Raw genomic sequence first — 19,355 nt, 5'->3', positions numbered from 1 at the left:
GTGTCTTTAAGACAGAGATATTTAGGTTTTTGATGAATAAGGGGTCCCGGGGTTATGGGGCAGAAGGCAGGACAATGGAGGTGAGAAAAATATCTGCCATGATTGAATGGCCGGGCCTCGTCGCCTACTTATGCTCCTATGTCTTATGGTCTTATCGCCTTACACTGTCCCAGGAAACAGTCCCAGGACAGGAGCAGCTCAGGATGTGATACAGAGTAGAGCTCCCTCCGCATTGTCCCCAACACACATTTCCACGACAAGTACAGCAAGGTGTTAGATCGAGTGTAAAGCTCCCTCTACACTGTTCGCATCAAACACACCCAGGACAAATACATCACATGGTTTGATAAAGAGTAAATATCCCTCTGCACTATCCTCATCAAAAACTCCGAGGACAGGTAGAGTACGAGGGTAGATACAGAATAAAGCTCCCTCCACAGTCTCCATCAAACACTCCCAGGACAGGTACAGCACGGTGTTAGATACAGAGTACATCTTCCTCTACACTGTTCCCATCAAACACCCCCAGGCAGGTACAGCAAGGGGTTAAATACACAGTGAATCACGTTCCTCAGTGTCCCAACAAGCACGTCATCATACGTGTACTCTGCATATTTGGCAACAAGAATACATTTACATTCCTAAGTGCTGCTCCGGCAGAGAGTGAGCGTGAGGATGTGTGTGTGTTTGTTACTGTTTTTGTCTGTGTGTGTGTGTGTGAGCTCTCAGTGTCATACAGAAGCTTCACATCCCCTCTCCTATGCTGACATCTCCTTGACATCAACGGGGTGCTCCATCTGGGAGTTCCACAGCCCTGTAACCCCTCGATTTAAAGCCTATAATTGTTAGAGATGGAAAATCATTGAACTGGATTCACGTGCCTGTTGGCGCAAAATAAGCAATCTGCAGATAATTGAAAGCTGGTTCAGGCTATACAAACCCTAGAGAACAGAATGTATTGGGATATTACAGATGTTGTTCCACTCAGTACACTGGCTGCCTTCATGTTGCAAGAAACTGATATAATATTTATTCTGATGATAGGGGCCACAATTTCACTGTGTCCATATTCCCAGCGCCTTTTGATATAATTTCAACACGACTTTACTGGTGTGTTTCTCCTGGTCTGTTTTGATGCTCTGATAGATTCCTACTGCTAATCCTTAAATGAGTAGTTGTCCAGAATCCTTGTATCTATTCTGCTCCCAATCACAGTATATGATTGTCATAACGTACGTGATGCAGGAGGGTCTCCGAGTCTGCAGAAGTTGAGCCATTGTCCTGCCCCAGCTGTGTAAGATTCATGGGTTAATCCGAATCTGCAGTCACGGTTTACACACAGCTTTTAGCTTTGGAAATCAAAATATTAACCAGTCACTATATCGGACTGCATCCACGTGTGTGTTTGTCTATGTGTTCCTGTGATTGCGTGCATGCCATATTGGAATTGGTGCTTGGCAACGAACCAGGCCAGGTTTAGGATGTCTCGTTGGGACAGCATTTCGGTGACAGTGTCCAGAACTCCTTAACCTTTACGATCGTCATGGGGAGAGATGGGAACAGGTGGAAAGGGAAGGTGTTTAATTAGGGGAGGGGGAAATATACTGCTATTAGACATGAGCTGAGGAGCATGAAGTGGGAACAGATGTTTTCATGGAAATGCACAACAGTAATGTGTTTTTTGTTTCAGGAGCACTTGCTGCCATTGCTGGATAGTTTTGTCCCACTGAGATGGGGAAGGAATGGTAAGGTGAAGGATCCTTGGATGACAAGTGAAGCTGAGTTTCTAGTCAAGAGGAAGAAGGAAGCTTTCATCAGGTTGAGGAAGCAATGAACTGGCACAGCTCGAGAGGGTTACAAGGTAGCCAGGAAGGAACTAAAAAATGGACTTAGGAGAGCGAGAAGGGGTCATGAAAAATCCCTGGCGGGAAGGATTAGAGAAAACACTTGTGTGAGAAAGAAGAGGATGATCAGAGTAAGCATAGGATCGTTCAGAATCGTATGTGTACGTGTGTGTCTGTGTGTGACCTTGTGCGTGTTTGTGTATCCTTGTCTGTGTGTGTTTCTCTCAGTGTCAATGATCCTGTAATGTGAGGCCATGATGTAATTATCTATAACTCCCAATCGAGCTCTGGACCAGTGAACATTGACAGTGTCTAAATCGTGTAACTCTCACCCTCTTTTTCTCTGTGTGTCTTAATTTCTCCATCTCTATCTCTCTCACACATTGCCAAACACATAAATGAAATGAAATGAAAATCACTTATTGTCACAAGTAGGCTTCAATGAAGTTACTGTGAAAAGCTCCTAGTCGCCACATTCCAGCGCATGTTCGGGGAGGCCGGCACGGGAACTGAACCGTGCTGCTGGCCTTGGTCTGCCAGCTCTTTAGCCCTGTGCTAAACCAGCTAATGCAGAACTCTCACTCTCCCACAGTCAGACAAACTCTCACTGGCACATACACACTCTGCCTCTCACAAAAACATTCTCTCACACTATCTCTCACGCACACACTGTTTCTCCGACAAACACGTTGTCTCACACTCCCGAAAGATGTTAGGTGAATTGGGTATTCTGAACTCTCCCTCTGTGTACCCGAACACGCGCCAGAATGTGGCGACTCGGGGCTTTTCACATTAACTTCATTGCAGTGTTAATGCAAGCCTATTTGTGAGAATGAAGATTATTATTATAATACTACCTCTCACACACAGTCTGCCTCTCGCATTCACATACTCTCACACCATCTCACGGAAACGCTGTCTCTCACAAACACATTCTCTCACTATCACGCATACACTGTCTCGCACAAACATATTCTCTCACATTATCCCACACAGGCAATCTCACACTGATTCACTCCATGTTACATTCTGACAGTCAGAGATACTCATTAACGCGCACACGTATCCATTCTGATTGAGAGAGAGACCAAGAGGGTGGGAGAGAGTGAAAGAAGGATCTTTGGCCGACGGTGCCGGAAACAGAAGGATCACATTTCTCAATTCAGTTTCACATTAACTCAGATCCTTGCTGATCTGTGATATAACTCCACATTGCTGCATTCGTCTGTTATCCCTTCATAACGTTGGATAACACAATTCTCCAATTGAAAATCCCAAAACTGATAATGTTTGAATTCACAATTGTAGGAGAGAGTGAGCACGCTGACATGTTCAAATCGCCAATCTCTGTCCAGTCCACACTTTCAGACCCGGGAATCGTTGTGCCTGTTTGATGACAGTTGTCGGATTAGATAATATAGAGTCTGCAACATGAAGCTACTAAACTGACTGAGCGATTACAGATAACGGCCACATTGACATTAAAGAGGGATGAGAATATTAAACGCCTTTAGGAGGATATAGTCAGTCTTGTGAAATGGTACAGCACAGGGTGAGAGACGGAATAAGCTCCCCCGAAAATGTGACATCAAACACTCCCAGGACAGGGAGTAGGTATAGAATAAATCTCCATTCCACATTGTCTCCTCAGACACTCCTTGGGCTGATGCATTACGGAATTAGATCCAGTATAATGATCACTCAGTTCGCACAGTCAACTAAAATATTCCCAGCAGAGCTACTGCGCAGGATTTGTATTGAGTAAAACTCCCTCCACACTCACCCTGAAACACTTCAATTGCGGCCACAACATACAGTCAGGCTCCCTCTGCTCTCACATGCTCCGTCACACACTTTCACACAGTCTGAGCCTCTCTCACACTCTCTCGCACACTCTAAAAAATCTCACACGCTATCTCACACTCTCAAACTCCATCACACTCCCTCACACACTCTAAAACCCGCTCACACTCTCTCCCACAATCAAACTCTCTCACACTCGATCTCACATTTTTTAGTTCTCCAACACCCACTCATATTCTCTCCCCAAGCCCACTTCCCACCAGCTCCCAGTCTGTCTTCGGATGCTCCATCAGCTGCTATCTTACAGACGTTCTCTCACATGCGTTCTCACATACGCTCTCCTACACTCTCTCACATGATCTCCCTCTGCCCCGCTCCATCCACGATCCCACTCCGCTCTTTCCCACACTGTCTCTCCCGCGCTCTTCCGCCACAGCACTCTTTCTCTCTCTTCCTCTCTCTCTCTCTTTTTCTCTTTCGCTTTCTCTCTTTTCCCTCTCCTATCTTTCTCTATATGTTTCTCTCTTCCCCGATATAGCTCTCTCTCATTCCTCTATATCACACTCTCTTCTTTTTCTCCTTCTCTTTCTCTCTCTTTCTCAGTCTTCCATGATATATCTCTCTCTGAAATTTAAATTTCTCTATCTCTCTCTCTTTATCACTCTCTCTCTCCTTCTTTTTCTCTTTCTCTTTCTCTTTCTCTCTCCCTTGATATAGCTCTCTCTCAACTCAAAATCTCTCTCTCTCCCTCTCTCACACACTCTCTTTTTCTCTTTCTCTTCTCTCTTTTTCTCTTTCTCTTTTCTTCTCTGTCTCTCTCATTCTCTTTTCCACCCTCGATATATGCTCTCTCAACAATCGATTTCTCTGTCTCTCACACTCTCTCTCCTTATTTTTCTCTTTCTATTTCCCTCTCATTCCCTATCTTTCTCTTTCTCTCCTTCTCCCTCGATGCAGCTCTCTCTCAACCCTCGATTTCTCTCTGTCAGTCTATTTCTCTCTTTCATTCTCTCTCCTTTTTCTATTTGCCTCTTTCCCCCTCTCTTTCTCTATCTTTCGAAATCTTTCTCCTTCGATATGGCTCTCTCTCAACCTTCAATGTATCTCTCCAGCTCCCTCTCTCTCGTTCTCCCCTTTTCCCCTCTCTTTCTCTCTCTTTCTCTCTCTCCCTCGATATAGCTCTCAACCCTCGATTTCGGTCCGTCTCTCTCTCTCAGTCTCTCTCTCCTGCTTTATCTCTTTCGCTTTCTCTCTGTTCCTCTTTCTCTCTCCTTATTTGACTCCTGCTCTTTATCTCTTTTTTTCTCTGTCTCTCTCTTTCTCACTCTCTCCCACAATAAATCTCTCAAATTTCAATTTCTCACTCTCTCCCCTTCCTTTTATTTCTCTTTCTCTCTCGTTCCCTCTCTTTCTAACTCTTTCTCTCTTTTTCTCTCGCTCCCTCAATATACCTCTCTCTCACCCCCTTTCTCTCTCTATTTCTCTCACTTTCTCTTTCTCCCTCTATTTCTCTTCTGTTTCTCTCGTTCTCACTCTCTTTCTCTCTCCCTCAATAGAGCTTTCAACACTCGATTTCTCTCTCTCTCTGTCCTTCCTTTTCTCTTTCACTATCTCCCTCTTTCCCTCTCTTTCTCTCTTTTCTCCCTCTCAACCCTCGATTTATCTCAGTCTCTCTCCTGCCTTTTCTCTCCTTTCTCTTTCTCTCTCCCTCGATATAGCTCTCCCAACCCTCGATTTCTCTCCTGCCTTTTCTCTCCTCTCTCTTTCTCTCTCCCTCGATATAGCTCTCCCAACCCTCGATTTCTCTCAGTCTCTCTCCTGCCTTTTCTCTCCTCTCTCTTTCTCTCTCCCTCGATATAGCTCTCCCAACCCTCGATTTTTCGGTTTCTCTGTCTCCTTCCTTTTCTCTTTCTCTCTCTTTCCCTCTCGTTCTCTTTTCTCTCTCTCTCACCCCTCGATTTCTCTCTCTTTCTCTCTCTCTCTCGCTCTCTCACTCTCTTTCTCTCTCATACTCTCTCTCCTTTTTCTCTTTATTTTTCTCGCTATTTTCCTCTCTTTCTCTATCATTCTCTCTCTTTCTCTCTCCCTCAATACAGCTCTCTCAAGCCTCGGTATCTTGCAGTCTCTCTCTCCATCTTTTTTCATTTTCTCGGTCTCTCTCTTCCCCTCTCTCTCCCTTTTTTCTCTTTCTCTTTCTCTCTCTCTCCCTTGCTATCGCTCTCTCTCAACTCACAATTTCTCTCTCTCTGGCTCTCTTTTTCTCTTTCTCTTTCTTTCTCTTCTTTCTCTCTTTTTACCTTTCTATTTTCTTCTCTGTCTCTCTCAACGCTGGATTTCTCAGTCTCTCCCTCTCTCTCTCTCTCTGTCACTCACTCTCTCCTTAGTTTTCACTTCCTCTTTCCCTCTCAGTCCCTCTCTACTTTTTCTCATTTTATTTACCTCTTTCCTTCTCTTGCTCTCTCCTTCTCTCTCTTTCACACTCTCTCCCACAATCTCTCTCTCTCTCTCTCAAACCTCAAGTTCTCTTTCTCTCCTTTTTCCCTTTCTCATTCTCTCTCTTTCATTCTTTTCTCTCTCGCCCCCTCCATATAGCTCTCTTATGCACCGAATTCTATCTCTCTCCCTCCCCGTCTCTCTCTCTCACTTTCTCTCTCTCTCTCCTTATTTTTCGATTCTCTTAGTCTCCTTCTCCCTCTATTTCCCACTTTTCTCTCTTTCTCTCTATCGTGCTTTTTCTCTTTCTCGTTCTCACTCTTCCTATTTCTCTCTATTTCTCTCCTCTCTCTCTCTCGCTGCCTCTCTTTTTTTCTCTCTCTCTCTCTTTCTCGCTCTCTCTCTCTGTCTCTTTTCTCTTCCTCTGCCTCTCTTTTTCTTTGTCCCTCCCTTGATATAGCTCTCTCCCAACCCTCGATTTCTCTCTCTCTACTTTTTCTCTTTCTCTTTCTCTCACTTCCTCTGTCCTTCGAGATAGCTCTCTCCCAACCCTCGATTTCACTCTCTCTACTTTTTCTCCTTGTCTTTATCTCTTTTTCCATTTATTTCTCTCTCTCTTTCTCACTGTCTCCCACAATATATCTCTCTCTCAAACTTCAATTTCTCTCTCCTTCTTTTTCTCTTCCTCACTTTCCTCCTCTCTCTCTCTCTGTACATATATATGCTCTCTATTTCCATCTCCCTCTTGTTTTCTCTTCCTCTTTCTCTCTTTTTCCCTCTATTTCTCTCTCCCTTTGTCTTTTACTATTTCTTTTTCATTCTCTTTTCTTCACTTTCTCTCTTTCTCTCCCTCTCCCTCGATGCAGCTCTCTCTCAAGTCTCGATTTCTCTCTGTCCCTCTATTTCTCTCCTTCATTCTCTCTCCTTTTTCTCTTTGTCTCTTTTTCCCGCTCTATCTCGATCTCTCCCTCCCTTTCTCCCTCGATACGGCTCTCTCTCAACCTTCAATGTTTCTCTCCATGACTTCCGGGTCGCGGCGATGCGGAGCTAAGCCGCGCGAGTCGGCAGCTCCCGCAGAAACGGACTTTTGGGCCCAACGGACCTGTAAAAAAAAAACAACCCGTGGGGAAGAACGGAGGAAGTCCCCTACAGACCTGCATGGACCGGACCCGCAGTGAAACGGCGAGGAAAGAGGCCCTGGAGCAGCGGGAGAAGAAAGAAGAAAAAAACAAAATGGCGGTGCCCACGGACAGAGAGGAGATGAAAGAGTTCATCAAGTGCTGCTTCGAGGAGCTGCGTAAGGAGATGGTGGCGCCTATACTGGCAATGGTGGGAAAACTTGGAGCAACTCAGAAAGCCCAAGAGGTGAAGATTCAGGAGATCCAGGAAAAAGTGAGTGAGAACGGCGACGAGCTCGTGGGCCTGGCGGAGAGAGTGGAGCGGCACGAGGCGCGGCACAAGACGTGGACGGGAAGACTCGAAGACCTGGAGAACAGATCGAGGAGAAACAACTTGAGGATCCTGGGTCTCCCAGAAGGAGTGGAGGGGGCCGACGCCGCGGCATATGTGGGCACAATGATCGGGACGCTGATGGGCGTGGAGGCCCCCCCCGGGATTGCTGGAGCTGGAAGGGGCGCTCCGGGTGCTAGTGAGGAAGCCCAAGGCAAAAGAGCCGCCAAGGGCGATGGTGGTGAGATTTCACCGGTTTACGGACAGAGAGAGGGTCCTGAAATGGGCCAAGAAGGAACGGAGCAGCAAGTGGGACAATGCAGAGATCAGAATATACCCGGACTGGAGCACGGAGGTCGCTAAGCGGAGAGCGGGTTTCAACCGGGCCAAAGCGGTGCTGCATCGGAAAGGAGTGAAATTTGGAATGTTGCAGCCAGCGCGACTGTGGGTCACATAATGGCCAACACCACTACTTCGAAACGCCCGAAGAGGCGTGGACCTTTATACTAACTGAAGAATTGGACTCTAATTGAGGGTTTGTGTGGGAGGGGGGTGTTTGAGGGGTGAAGTATGATGTTTGTTGTACATAGGGGGTCAACCACGCGCAGGAAAGGATATATGGGCTGGGGGAGAGGGACAAGGCCTGACAGGAGCAGCGCCATGGGGGGGCGGGGCAGGCTTTGGGAAGCGCGGGGGTTTTCCCGCGCGCGGCAGCATAAAAAAAAAAGGGCGGGAAGGGGACAATGGAATGTACATTGATTGGGAGAGTCCCACACGGGGGGGGGGTTAAAGGGATGGCGGGGGAAGCCGGGGTCAGCAGGTGTCAGCTGACTTACGGGAGGGATATGGGGGGAGCAAAAAAGCTAGACGGGGATCTAGCGGGAGGGGGGGGGGAAGGGGGAGAGGCGGGAGGTGGGGAAGGGGGGGGGGGGGAAAGGGTTGCTGCCGCACTGGCCGAAAGAGAACGGGACACAGAAGAGGTGGCTGGGACGGGGGGAGACGTGGACAAGGGACTGGCCCAGAAAAGGAGATGGCTAGTCGCCGGGGGGGGGGGTGAGAGTCCCTCCAATCCGGCTGATAACGTGGAACGTGAGGGGCCTGAATGGGCCGGTGAAGCGGGCTCGAGTGTTTGCGCACTTGAAGGGAATGAAGGCAGATGTGGCAATGCTCCAAGAGACACACCTGAAGGTGGCGGACCAGGTCAGGTTAAGAAAGGGATGGGTAGGACAGGTATTTCACTCGGGATTGGACGCGAAAAATAGAGGGGTGGCAATTCTGGTGGGAAAGCATGTGTCATTTGAGGCCAAGACTATAGCGGATAATGGAGGGAGATACGTGATGGTGAGCGGTAGGTTGCAAGGGACATGGGTGGTGTTGGTAAATGTATACGCCCCGAACTGGGATGATGCTGGATTCATGAAGCGCATGTTGGGGCGCATTCCGGACCTGGAGGTAGGAGGACTAATAATGGGAGGGGAATTCAATACGGTGCTGGACCCAGCACTGGACCGCTCCAGATCAAGGACTGGAAAGAGGCCGGCGGCGGCCAAGGTACTTAGGGGGTTTATGGATCAGATGGGGGGAATGGACCCATAGAGGTTTGCAAGGCCGCAGGCCAGGGAATTTTCTTTTTTCTCCCACGTGCACAAGGCCTACTCCCGGATAGATTTCTTTGTTCTGGGCAGGGCGCTCATCCCGAGAGTGGAGCGGACGGAGTATTCGGCCATAGCCGTTTCGGACCATGCCCCGCACTGGGTGGAACTGGAGCTGGGAGAGGAGAGGGACCAACGCCCGTTGTGGCAGCTGGATGTGGGACTGCTGGCGGACGAGGTGGTGTGTGGGAAGGTGAGGGGGTGTATTGAAAGGTACTTGGAGGCCAACGACAACGGGGAGGTGCGCGTGGGGGTGGTATGGGAGGCGTTGAAGGCGGTGATCAGGGGAGAGCTGATCTCCATCAGGGCTCATAGGGAGAAGACAGAGGGAATGGAAAGGGCGAGGTTAGTGGGGGAGATCTTGCGGGTGGACAGGAGATACGCAGAGGCCCCGGAGGAAAGATTACTTGGGGAAAGACGACGGCTCCAGACGGAGTTTGACCTGCTGACCACGGGCAAGGCGGTGGCACAGTGGAGGAAGGCGCAAGGGGCGGCTTACGAGTACTGGGAAAAGGCTAGTCGGATGCTGGCGCACCAGCTCCGTAAGAGGGCGGCAGCGAGGGAAATAGGGGGAATCAAAGATGGAGGGGGAGCCACGGTTCAGAGTGCAACGGAAATAAATAAGGTATTTAAGGACTTTTATGAAGAGCTGTACAGATCCCAACCCCCAGGAGGGGAAGGAGGGATGAGGCAATTCCTGGACCAGCTGGGGTTCCCGAGGGTGGAGGAGCAGGAGGCGGTTGGTTTGGGGGCACCAATTGGGCTGGAGGAGTTGAGTAAGGGTTTGGGGAGCATGCAGGCGGGGAAGGCCCCGGGGCCGGACGGGTTCCCGGTGGAATTCTACAGAAAATATGTGGACCTGCTGGCCCCGCTACTAGTGAGGACCTTCAACGAGGCAAGAGAGGAGGGAACCCTGCCCCAGACAATGTCGGAGGCGACAATCTCCCTGGTCCTAAAGCGAGACAAGGATCCACTGCAATGTGGATCGTACAGGCCGATTTCGCTCCTCAATGTGGATGCTAAGCTATTGGCGAAGGTACTGGCCACTAGGATTGAGGACTGTGTCCCGGGGGTGATTCACGAGGACCAAACGGGATTCGTAAAGGGCAGGCAGTTAAATACCAATGTACGGCGGCTCTTAAACGTGATATTGATGACATCGGAGGAGGGAGAGGCGGAGATAGTGGCAGCTATGGACGCGGAAAAAGCCTTTGACCGAGTAGAGTGGGAGTACCTCTGGGAGGTGCTGCGCAGGTTTGGGTTCGGGGGAGGGTTTATTAGCTGGGTTAAGCTCCTTTACAGCGCCCCGGTGGCGAGCGTAGTGACAAACCGGCGGAGGTCAGAGTACTTTCGGTTGTACCGAAGGACGAGGCAGGGGTGCCCCCTGTCCCCCCTCTGGTTTGCATTGGCGATCAAACCCTTGGCCATATCACTTAGGGAGTCTCAGAAATGGAGGGGGATAGTCCGCGGGGGAGAGGAGCATCGGGTATCGCTATACGCGGATGACCTGCTGCTATACGTGGCGGACCCAATGGAGGGGATGGTGGAGGTCATGCAGACTCTTAGGGAGTTTGGGGAGTTCTCGGGCTACAAGCTTAATGTAGAGAAGAGTGAGCTTTTTGTATTACAGGCAGGGGACCAGGAAAGAGGGATAGGGGACCTACCGCTGAGGAGGGCGGAGAGGAGTTTTCGGTATCTGGGGATCCAGATAGCCAGAAGTTGGGGGGCCCTACATAAACTGAATTTGACGAGGGTGGTGGAGCAAATGGAGGAGGATTTTAAAAGATGGGACATGCTCCCGCTCTCGTTGGCGGGTAGGGTGCAGTCGGTCAAAATGGTGGTCCTTCCGAGGTTTTTGTTCGTGTTTCAGTGCCTTCCCATCGTGATCACCAAGGGCTTTTTCAAGAGAGTAGGTCGGAGTATTATGGGGTATGTGTGTGCAAATAAGACCCGAGGGTTAGGAGAGGGTTCTTGGAACGCAGCAGGGACCGAGGAGGGTTGGCTTTGCCAAACCTAGAGAGTTACTACAGGGCAGCAAACGTGGCGATGATCCGTAAGTGGGTTATGGAGGGAGAGGGGGTGGCATGGAAGAGGATGGAGATGGCGTCCTGTAAAGGAACGAGCCTGGGGGCGTTGGTAACGGCACCGCTGCCGCTCTCGCCGACAAAATACACGACAAGCCCGGTGGTGGCGGCAACATTAAAGATCTGGGGCCGGTGGAGAAGACACAGGGGTGCAATGGGAGCATCGGTGTGGTCCCCGATCAGGGGTAACCACCGGTTTGTCTCGGGGAAGATGGACGGAGGGTTCCAAGGCTGGCATCGGGCGGGGATAAGAAGAATGGGGGACCTGTTCATTGACGGGACATTTGCGAGTCTAGGGGCACTGGAGGAGAAGTTCGAGTTACCCCCGGGAAATGCATTTAGATATATGCAGGTGAGGGCTTTTGTGAGGCGACAGGTGAGGGAATTTCCGTTGCTCCCGGCACAAGAAGTTCAAGACAGGGTGATCTCGGGTGTATGGGTCGGGGAGGGCAAGGTGTCGGAAATACACCAGGAAATGAAAGAAGAGGGGGAAGCGCTGGCAGAAGAGTTGAAGGGTAAATGGGAGGAGGAGCTGGGGGAGGAGATTGAGGAAGGTCTGTGGGCTGTTGCCCTAGGTAGGGTTAATACCTCTTCCTCGTGTGCCAGGCTCAGCCTGATACAATTTAAGGTGGTTCACAGAGCGCACTTGCCGGGGGTGAGGTTGAGTAGGTTCTTTGGGGTAGAGGACAGATGTGGAAGGTGCTCAGGGAGCCCGGCGAACCATGTCCATATGTTTTGGTCATGCCCGGCACTGGAGGGGTTCTGGAGAGGAGTGGCGGGAGTAATATCTCAGGTGGTGAAAGTCCGGGTCAAGCCAAGCTGGGGGCTAGCAATATTTAGAGTAGTGGACGAGCCGGGAGTGCAGGAGGCGAAAGAGGCCGGCATTCTGGCCTTTGCGTCCCTTGTAGCCCGGCGAAGGATCTTGCTATTGTGGAAGGAGGCGAAGCCCCCTAGCCTGGAGGCCTGGATTAATGGCGGGGTTCATAAAATTGGAGAGAATTAAGTTCGCTTTGAGAGGGTCTGCGCAGGGGTTTTACAGGCGGTGGCAACCGTCCCTAGATTATCTCGCAGAGCATTAGAAGAAGGTCGATCAGCAGCAGCAGCAACCCTGGGGGGCGGGGGGGGGGAGGGGGGAACGAGAGACTGTCTGAGGGGATGGACGAGCGGGAGATAGCATGGAGGGTGGGGGGAAACGGTACGCGCGGCCAAGAGCCAGTGTATAAAGCTATGTAAATATACCATCTTGCCTTGTATATATCTGGCTCAGGGAGAATTTGCGTTATTTTGTGACGGGGTGGGTGGGGGGCGGGGGGGGGGGGTTATTGTTTGTAAGGGGAAAAAATTGTGTTGTTAAAAAACCTTAATAAAAATATTTTTTTTAAAAAATATATATATTTTTTAAGACACCCAACACCTCGTCTTTTTGGATCTCAATGTGACCCAGGCTATCTACACCCCCTTCTCCAGACTCAACATCTATCAATTCCTTCTCTTTGGTGAATACTGATGCAAAGTATTCATTTAGTACCTCGCCCATTTCCTCTGGCTCCACACATAGATTCCCTTGCCTATCCTTCAGTGGGCCAACCCTTTCCCTGGCTACCCTCTTGCTTTTTATGTACGTGTAAAAAGCCTTGGGATTTTCCTTAACCCTATTTGCCAATGACTTTTCATGACCCCTTCTAGCCCTCCTGACTCCTTGCTTAAGTTCCTTCCTACTTTCCTTATATGCCACACAGGCTTCGTCTGTTCCCAGCCTTTTAGCCCTGACAAATGCCTCCTTTTTCTTTTTGACGAGGCCTACAATATCTCTCGTTAATTATGTTAATTACATTAATAATGTTAAAAGAAATTTACATCAAACGCAAATTGTCCAGTGATGATGTTCAATGCCGTGTATTATACATCACCAAGGAAGGTGGTACAGACATAAACACGGTCCCATAATGGGGAAAACGAGTGTGACGAGGCTCTGCTAATTGCGCCTGTTTCAGGAGTTTGGGCGTCCAGGGACAAACACTGTCTATATGCTGTGGCAGCAATTATTGATGAGAACTACAAACCAACAGATAACAGTTTATTCCAGTTGTGTCATTGAGACAGGAGACATAGTTAAAATAGTTTAATATAGTCACAATTATTACCTCGATACTATTATATGGAGGTACAGCTTTGTCTGTTCAGTTATGATGGAGTTTGAAATGGTAACTGCTCTCCCCATTCCTCTCGTCTTTATAATGCTGAAAGAGAGACAGAGGAAGTGGAGGACAGAAGGATAGGAGAGAGAGTTGAGGATGAGCGTGGGGAGGCGAATGAGAGTTAGGAGAGAGGAGCTAAACTCCAGACCAAATCTAAGAGGGCCGCAGAGATCATTGCAATAAACCAAACTTCCTGATATCTAACATTAATGGAAGACGCTGAGAATTATCTGGTCCATTCCGCAGGATAATTAATGTCATCAGCAATCAGCCTATCCGCTGCAAAGGCGGATGGACACGGGAACAAATGTAAGGCGACTGGGGGAGCGAAAGTTGTGGATGAGGCACACTTTTACCGGAGATTAATGAAGGAGGTCAGAATGTGTGAAGAGCAGAGTCCGCAAGAAAACCCTTCAAGCAAAAGACAAATCAATCGGACATATTTGGAAAACTTGTACCTGAATACACTCAGTATTCGGAATCAGATCAATGAGCAGACAGCACAAATAGATTCAAATGGGTATGATTTGCTGGGGTCACTGAAGCATGGTTGCAGGAGGACCGGGACTGGGAGATAAATGTCCAAGGGCACTCAGCATTCTGAAAGGATAGATAGAATGGAACAGGAGGTGGAGTTGCTGTATTGGATATAGAATTGGTATTGATAGAGTGGGGCAAGATGCCGATTCGAAATGGATGGAAACAAAACAATATCAGAATGAAAGCTCCTTGGAAAGTCAATGAGTCGACAGCACACATCGATACAAATGGGTATGGTTTGGAACGGATCACCTAGACATGGTTGGAACAAAGAACAATACAGCACAGAAACAGGCCGTTCGGCCTTCTAAACCTGTACCGGTCATGATACCGACCTTTCCCAAAACTCTCAGCACTTCCTTGTGCCGTGTCCCTCTATACCCACCCTAGCCATGTTATTTTGCAAGATGCCTTTTGAACGCCGTTAAGGTATTTGTTTTCACAATCTCCCCCGGCAACGCGTTCCAGGTGCACGCCACCATCTGTGTAAAAATCCTGCTTCGCACATACGCTCTAAGCTTTGCCCCACGGACTTTAAACCTATGTGCCATGGTGCCTGACCCGCCTACCTTGGAAAGAGGGCCTGCCAGTCCAATTTAACAATGCCCCTCATGATATTATAGACCTTGATCAGGTCACCCCTCGACCTCCGTCTTTCTATTGAAAACAGTCCAATCAGCATCTCCGCCTAGGTAACACTATCCAGACCGGGCAAATCCCGGTCATCTGCACGCTCTCCAAAGCCTCCACATCTGTTCGGCAATGTGGCGTCCAGAATTGTGCGCAATATTCCAAGTGCGGCCTTACCAAGGTTCTATCCATGACTTGCTAGCTTTTATTCTAGTTTTTATACGAGGTGCCACGTCCAATGAAGGCAAGCATCCGAATGCTTTCTTCGTTACATTGTCCACTTGTGTCCCGTTTTAAAAGATATGTGAGCTTGCAGGCTCAGATCTCTCCGACTTTCTACATTCCTACGAGTTTTGCCATTTACTGTATATTTCCCCTCTATATTAAACCGATCCCGATCCAAGGTTCCAAACTGCACATGTCCTGCTGTATCCTCTAATGATCCTCAACACTATCTGCCACTCCACCGAACTTGGTGTCATCCATAAACCTATTGATCAGATCATTTACATTTTCCTCAATCATTCATCGATAGTCCAAACAGCAGAGCCCCAGCACAAATCCCCGTGGAACACCACTGGTCCTTACCTTTCATTCGGAAAAACATCCTTTTTATTGCTACCCTCTGCCATCCGTGACAGAGCGAGTTCTGTAGCCATCTTATCATTTCACCTCAGGTCCCGTGTGACTTCACCTTTTGTACCAGTCTGCCATGAGGCACTCGTCAAAGGTTCTTTTACAGAAATTTCAAGTACCCAATTCATTGTTTTTCCAATTAGCGGGCAATTTAGAATGGCGAATCCACTCACACTGCACATCTTTGGGTTTTGGAGGCGAAACGCACGCAAACACGGGGAGTATGTGCGATCTCCACACAGACAGTGACCGAGAGCCGGGATTGAACCTGGAACATGGAACCATTTATTGAAAAAAACAGCATGTGGTAAAATTATGAAGGCGTTCTCCTGTTGATGGTTCCACGTTGCAGTAATGATGACGTCAATGAGATCGCAATGTACAACCGTTAAACAAAACTATTTCAGTTGGTTACACGGAATGTTATTAAAATTTTGCTTTAGAGACATAGAGTCATGGATGTTTCGAACCTGGAAACAAGGCCTTTGGCCCAGCTTGACCATGCCACATAGTTACTATCACTAAGCTAGCCCCATTTTCACGAATTTGGACCATATTCCTCTATACCCACCCTGCCTATGGACCTGTCTACCTGTTTTTTAAATGACAAAATCGTACCCACCTCTACTACTGCCTCTGGAATCCCATTCCAGATGTACACCACCCGCTGTGTGAAGATATTTTCTCTCGGGTCTCTTTTGTATATCTCCCCTCTCACCTTAAACCTATGCCCTCTACTTCTAGGTTCCTTCACCATGGGGAAAAAAGAGGACTATCGAACTAATGTATTTCCTCATTATTTTGTAGACGTCTATAAGTTCACACCAAATCCTCCAATGCTCCAGGGAAAATGGTCTCAGCCTATCCAGCCTCTCCTTAGAACTCAGACCATGAAATCCTGGTACCATCTCGTAAATCCCCTCTGCGCTTTCCAGTTTAACAATATTCTTCCTATAATAAGATGAGCAGAATGGAACATAGTATTCCATGTGTGGCCTTCCGAATGCCTTGTGCAACTTCGACAAGACGTTCCAACCCCGGTATTCAATATTCTAACCAATAAAACCTGACATTCTGAATGCCTTGTTCACCAACCTGTCCACCTGCGACTCCACCTTCACGGAGCTGTGAGCTGTTCTCCTAGATATCTTTGTTCTGTAACACTCCCCATCACCGCACCATTAACTGAATCGGTCCTGCCCTGATTTGATTTACCAAAATGCATTTCCTCACATTTATCCAACTTAAACTCCACCTGCAATTCATCGGCCCACTGGCCCAAATGGTCAAAATCCTGTTGCAATCTTATATAATCTTCTTCACTATCCACTAAGCCACCAGAACTCAAACTCCTTGACAAATATGCAACAAGTGCACAGTTTGTGGATGAGATCTTACATTATCTTTGGGTCGGTTTTACCAGTTTAACCCGTCTGAAATTCAGCGGATTAAAAATTTCAAATGTAAGTTACACCAAACTCAAATTGCCCACGGATTTTCTTCAACTCTTTTTGTTAACATCAGCAATGAAGCTGGAACATGAATAACCACGGTCCCTTGATGGGAAGAGTAAGTGCGATGAGTCTCTGCTCATTCAGTCTGTTTGAGGTGACTCTTCAAATTTCACTCAGGGTTTTTGGGCATCTCGGAGCCAACAGACAGTTATATTCATGGCTCCTGTCTCCATGCTGCGGCCATTAATTGTTTCAGAGAACGACAAGGGCACAGATAATAGTTTATTCCAGTTGTGTCACTTAGTCAGGAGAAATAGTTACAATAGTTTAATATATTCACTATTATTACCTCAATAATATTGTATGGAGATTTGTCTTTGTCTTTTCATTGATGATCGAGTATAAAATGGTAACTGCTCTCTCCAGTCCTCTGGCGTTTCTAATGCTGAAGGAGAGATAGAGAAAGTATGGACTGAGGATAAGAGAGAGAGTTGAGGACGAGAGAGGGAAGGAGAATGGGAGATAGGTTAGACGAGCAAAACTTTACATCAATTCTGTGGGAACGCAGGGATCATTGCAATAAACCAAACTTCCTGATACTTAACATTGATGGAATACGCTGAGAATGATCTGGTCTATTCCGCAGGAAAATGAATATCATCAGCAACTACCATGTGTTCTGCTGACACATGTCACAGAGCAACTTCAGCCTCTGTTCCCTGACATCATCTTCTGTTTAGATTACATTTTCTGGAGATATGTTAGAGACCATAGATACACTCCAAAATATCAAACAGCTAATATACACCAAGGAATTCTCTAAAGTGATCTATGACCTCTGAAAAAACATCCATATCTGAGGACGATGAGAAATGCTTTGAGTATAATGACTGTTGGACGTGGCTGTGGGCTGGGGCAGGATTTCATGTGGATTCTGAGCAGTGATCTCCAGTTTCTTTTAATTACGGCTGCCGATTGATAGATTAACTCCAGTTGCTTCCATATTTCTTAATCTCCTCTCTGACACAAATCTCCCAATCCAGTTTTACATTTTGTCAGCTGCCATTTCAAAGTAGTGACTGTGTTACGGCTGTAGGGTAAACAGAACACAGGTGTTAAACGGACGAGAACAAGGGGACCTTGTTCCCTCAGTGTTGGGTTTGGTCACAGCTCGGGAGAAACATTGCTTTGGTTTGTGTCAGTGGAAAGACAGTGTCAGAGTGAGAAGAATGCTGAGCAGAAGCTGCCAGGATTGGTTGAAACCTAAACGCAGAGCAGCTTCAGTATCTGTTCCATGACATCATCTGCTGTTCAGAGTTACATTTTCTGGAGACATATTAATGACCATCCATATCTGAAGACGCTCTGAAGGCAGTTCGCTGACTCTGTCAAGATGAACTTCTGGACCAACATTCACTCCGCCCCACACAGGAACCCACAATTGCCGAGGCCGAAATCAACTGCCTTACTGGGACTGTTTGACGTGGGGCGTTGCTTATTTTGCTTTGTACCTTTTTCTCCATTGAATCGCTGCGCAATTTGATGCCCTTTTGTGGGCTGGACCTCTCCTTTCTTCCACAACCAAATTCCATCAATACCAAACTTTCTGACAGGATCAGGATTTGCTCTGTGTTTCGGTGATTAATGTCGTTCTATCTCCCATTTAAATTGTGCAGAAGGTATTCCTTCCACGTGATATTCCAGTTTTTAAAAATGTGATTTGGTTTCTATCTGTACAGCCTAAATTCTGAGAAAGAGGAACAGAAGAAATGCAATTGATGTGAGCTAGCTACGAAACTCGGAGACACAGTTGCAGAATATGAACCATGTGTATAAGCGAGCTGGCGATCCAGGACACACTATCAGAATAAGAATCATCATGTATATAAGCTAGCCAGGGAACGATCAGTCACAGTTAAATAATAATTATCATGTATATTAGTTCGCCGGAGAAATGGAGACGTAGTTGCACAATAAGGAACATGTGGATAGGTTGGCTGGGGAACGACGAGACACAGCGACAGAATAATGGTCATGGATATAAGTTGGCTGTGGAACGAGGAGACACAGTTACAGAATAAGGGCCACGCGTGTAAGCTAGAAAAGAACAAGGACACCCGGTTACAGACTAATGATCATGTATATAATCCAGCTAGTGAACTCGGAGACATGTTCACAGAACAAGGGTTATTTATTTAAGCTCGCTGGGGAACTATAAGGCACAGTTACAGAATTATGTTCAAGTATATGACCCAGCTGGAGAACAGGCGACACATTAGACGTATGGCCATTTATATAGGCTATCTGGGGATCCAGGAGAGACAGTTAAAGAATAGGGGTCATGTAACCACAACCACACGGCACCTCTCTCCTCACACTGGCAGTAAAACTGCCCATCACCAGCCAGACTCACCCTGATTTGCCATCCTGCATTACCAGGGTCGTTGGCTATTTATGTTACCATTGGAGATGGTCGCCGGCCACTTTGGGTTTTGTGTGTGTATGTGTGTGGGTGGTGGGGCCGGCGATGCGAGGCCAAGAGGTTACTCTGGGAGGGGCAGCTACCACCTCAGGAGAACTGCAGCGGCCCCTGGGAATCGGGAGGAGGTAGAGGAGAAGGAACGCCACCAAC

At 47.8% G+C, this 19,355-nt stretch overlaps 2 long non-coding RNA genes across 2 annotated transcripts in view; one reads left to right on the top strand and one right to left on the bottom strand.

Annotated features, from left to right (window-relative positions):
• LOC140399568 (uncharacterized) overlaps positions 1-19,355 on the top strand; it is a 600,283-nt gene that overhangs the window by 334,717 nt on the left and 246,211 nt on the right. The window lies entirely within an intron of this gene.
• The window catches only part of LOC140399571 (uncharacterized), a 586,817-nt gene continuing 584,558 nt past the window's right edge, over positions 17,097-19,355 (bottom strand). Inside the window, exon 5 of the long non-coding RNA XR_011937725.1 lies at positions 17,097-17,168. This is a non-coding gene — a long non-coding RNA (uncharacterized lncRNA). The remainder of the gene's footprint in view (positions 17,169-19,355) is intronic.

The sequence above is a fragment of the Scyliorhinus torazame genome, chromosome 23 (assembly GCF_047496885.1).
Source record: "Scyliorhinus torazame isolate Kashiwa2021f chromosome 23, sScyTor2.1, whole genome shotgun sequence".
Taxonomy (NCBI): Eukaryota; Metazoa; Chordata; class Chondrichthyes; order Carcharhiniformes; family Scyliorhinidae; genus Scyliorhinus; species Scyliorhinus torazame.
This window is presented reverse-complemented; position numbering and strand designations above follow the sequence as displayed.